This window comes from Acanthisitta chloris, unplaced genomic scaffold (genome assembly GCF_000695815.1).
Source record: "Acanthisitta chloris isolate BGI_N310 unplaced genomic scaffold, ASM69581v1 scaffold10488, whole genome shotgun sequence".
NCBI lineage: Eukaryota > Metazoa > Chordata > Aves > Passeriformes > Acanthisittidae > Acanthisitta > Acanthisitta chloris.
Genome location: NW_008686586.1, coordinates 44,099 through 47,806, shown reverse-complemented (window position 1 = coordinate 47,806; position 3,708 = coordinate 44,099). Strand labels below are relative to the sequence as shown.

General features: G+C 47.0%; 1 protein-coding gene across 1 annotated transcript in view; it reads left to right on the top strand.

Moving 5' to 3' along the window:
• Nucleotides 1–3,708, top strand: part of LOC103807499 (ubiquinol-cytochrome-c reductase complex assembly factor 1) — a gene marked incomplete at its 5' end in the record, with an annotated part of 51,597 nt that overhangs the window by 19,709 nt on the left and 28,180 nt on the right. The window lies entirely within an intron of this gene.

The window sequence follows — 3,708 nt, the reverse complement described above, 5'->3', positions numbered from 1 at the left end:
ATGAGTGGGCATGTGCAGGGAACAGTGGGAAGCTCCAACTGGGCTTTGCCCTTAGTGGATCATCACACCCTGATGCATGGTACCGAGCAGCTTACAGCAGGGTGGTGTTAACCACCATTTCTGGTGTTTTAGCCAATCTGTTGGCACTCTGGGAATACTGACAGAAGCAGTTGTAGCTGAGGCAGATCCCAGAGAATTGTCAGTGGCACAGAGCCTAGCTGGAGGCTGTCAGTAGTGGTGTACTCCAGGGTTTCATACTGGGCTCAGTTTTGTTCAGCTTATTCATCAATGGCTTGGACGGGGGGACAGAGTTGTCTTCTCAGCAAGTTGCTGATGATACAAAACTGGGAGGAGTGGCTGATACCTCAGAGGGCTGTGCTTCTTTTCAGGGGGACCTTGACAGGTTGGAGAGATAGGAGAGCAGAACCACCCGAAATTCAGCAAGGGCAAGTGCAGGTCCTGCACCTGTTGAGGAATAACCCCAGGCACCAGCACAGATTGGGCACTGACCTGCTGGAGAGCAGCTCTGTGGAGAAGGACCTGGGGGTTCTGGAGGGCAACAGGCTGCCCATGAGCCAACAGTTTGTCCTTGTGACTAAGAAGTCCAATGGAATCCTGGGATGCATTGGGAAGAGCACTACCAGCAGGTCAGGGAGGTGATCCTGTCCCTATGCTCAGCCTTGGTGAGGCCACATCTGGAGTATTGTCTCCAGTTCTGGGCTTCTCAGTGCCAGAGGGACATGGAGCTCCTGGAGCAGGTCCAATGGAAGGCAGCAAAGATGATTAGGGGCCTGGAGCACCTCACTGATGAGGAAAGGGTGAAGGAGTTGGAGCCTGTTCAGTCTGGAGAAAAGACAACTGAGAGGGACCTCATCAATGTATTCAAGTCCATGAACAGAAAGTGCCAAGAGGATGATCAGACTCTGCTCAGTGACCAATAAAACAAGAGGTAACAGGCAAAAACTGGTGCCCAGGAAGTTCCACCTGAATATGAGGAAGAACTTCTTCCCTGTGCAGTCACTGAGCACTGAGCAGACTACCCAGAGAGGTTGTGGATTCTCCCTCACTGGAGATACTCCAGAACTGTCTGGACACAACCCTGTGCAGAGTGGTGGGACCAGTGACTCTCTGTGGTCCCTTCCAACCTGAACCATTCTAGGATTCTTTGAGGGTGTTGTGGAAAGCTGCAACGTTTCAGCTAGGGTGGGTCAGGGTACAGATGATTCTGTTCCTGTTCAGGCATCCTTTCATGTAATTTTCTTCTAACATAATCTCTGTGCATAATGTAAATCCAGCAAAAATGATCCAGCCCAAACAGTGTGAGGTAGACAGCTTCCTAAAGATCGTTTGGAGTCATCTTGCTGTTATGGTTTGTTGAAGATGAATCAGTATTTGACTGAACTACAGAACAGACTCTGTAGTGAAACGATAAAACCTTTCACACCATGTTGATCTAGTTAGAAGGTTTATAGGCTTTAAAAAGTATGTGTCTCTTAAACCTCAGACAGCAGGTGTAGTAACAAACTACCAAACTTTCAAATAAACTGCAAAATTCCATGATCTCACTCGTGGTGCTGCAGAACAGCTCTGTGACAGCACTAGGCATCCAGACACAGAGCTGCCTTTTAGGCCCCATGTGTGGCAGGTTTTCCACTGAACACCACTCCAGTCCTGCTCATCAGTGACTGGTTGTTAGCCGTTGGTCTGTGCGCTGCTCTCTCCTCCTGCTTCACCACCACTGGAGGCAAACAGGACAGGAACTACTGTTTATACTCAGGAGGAGCTTTTCTTGCCAAGCCACTCTTTTTTTCACCCCTGAGTTTGCATATTCAGCAAGAGAAATATAAAATGCTTTTTTTAGCCCATATTAGTCTGTTAAACTGAGTCTTTTTCTCTTTGAGTTGTTAAGAGTGGGTAAAATTTGGGATTCAGTAACTCTTAGTAATTTACCTTTTTGTGCTGCTCAAATGTGTAAGTGCACAAGAGGAACAAAGGCTTGGAAAGTGGTGGAAGTTAAACAGAAGTTTTAAGCTCTCTGCATTTTCTTTGTGGCAGGGCTGGTAACTGACTGCTGTTTGAGCAGAAATCTTTGTCATCTTTCTCTGAGCAAGATAAGGATCCATTCCTTGATACTATCTAAATTGCATTTATTTTCTGGGACTGTGGTGCTGTTGGGCAGACGCTGAGTTATCACTGCCATAAACCTTGGGAATCCCTACACAGCTCTGTTTCCTGAGACGGAAGTTGCCACAGTGTTCCCTTGGCTGACTGCCCTTTCTCTTCCCCTTCTCCTCCTGCCCTCAATCTGGAATCTCTCAGTTCCTCCGCCTTTTGATCATTGGTCTCCTTGCCATGCCTCATTCCTTCTCTCCAGGCTGACCTCATTTCACCTGCTTGTGTTGGAGCCTGCAGTGTCTGCTGTACAGCCATGGTCATTTTCAGAAGCTCTACAGCTAGAAATCAGATCTTGGTCACGGGCTTTTCTTCTTTCCATGTTGTGTTTCACTTGAATGGCCTTTGTATGGCAATTAAAGGTATGGTTCTCCCCAGAAAGGAGACTATAGGACTACTGCAGTTTTTGTTCCCTTCAGTCTGATTTGTCTCTGTGACTCACTAGCAGTAAGTTTTGCTTCTTTTGTAGGTTAAAAAATATCTTTTCTTTACTAATGAGTAAACAAGACAATCCGTCATAAAGACTGGCAGCTGTCCTTTTGCAGTCAGCTCAACAGACACACTTCAGGTGTGTTCGGTCCTCCCTGCTGGGCTGGCGTTCACATTTCACTGCCTGTAGATCTAATGTCCCTGAAGAAATGAACCTATCAAGAAATTTTTACCTCAGCTCTTGTGGCACATTCACTAATGTTAGCCTGCACCAGCTTCCCAGTGACCTCCAGCAACTCTGCTCTGGTGACTGGACATCAGATGTGAGAATCACCTGTGAGCAGTTTCCCACTTGTGCAAAGCAGTGATTTGTCTCAGTTCCAGTGTTTGAGCATCACCTCATCTACAGTCAGGCAATCCCAGACAGGCACTTCTGCCTCCCAGCACCGGAGGAGAGCTGCTGGGTGAGGTAAAGCTGGGACTGGTGATGGGACTGGTCCCAGCTCAGGGAGGGATCAGCCTGGGATTCAGTTCATGCTATTTACAGCTGTTGTAAAAGAGGCAAAACAAAGTGTTCTGATAATTTATTTGTAGACAGCACAGTAGTAATGAAGTTCAAGTGGCTTTAATGCTTTAGAAACAAAGGTAAACCAACTCAGCCTGGTGATCTCATTAAGATCCCACAATGCACTTACCTTTGAATTGCTCTGGCCTGTGCTCCAACTAGGTTTTGCCAGGAGGTTGGACGTGTATCCAAAGGCCACTGTGGTTGAAATAATCCAGGACATTGCTAATGTGAATTGGTTGCAGTCTGTAACTTGCTTAAGCTTTCCCATCTTGGCTAGTTCAGGCCCTTATAGCACTCGGTGTCCCAAGCTGAGCTACAGCTGGGATTGGACAAGCCATATGTGTTCCTGCTCTGAAGGGTGAGGTGTTCTTAAGGCTGAGGAGTTTAGTAGTGTTTAACCAGATTAAAGCTGTCACTCTTGCATAGCTGGACTGGCACAAATCCAGCAGGTACAGCTCCTGAGGACAGAACAGAGAAGTCTGGTATGGTTTTGTGATGCTTTAACCTGCACACAAACACATAATACTGCAAAGAAAATC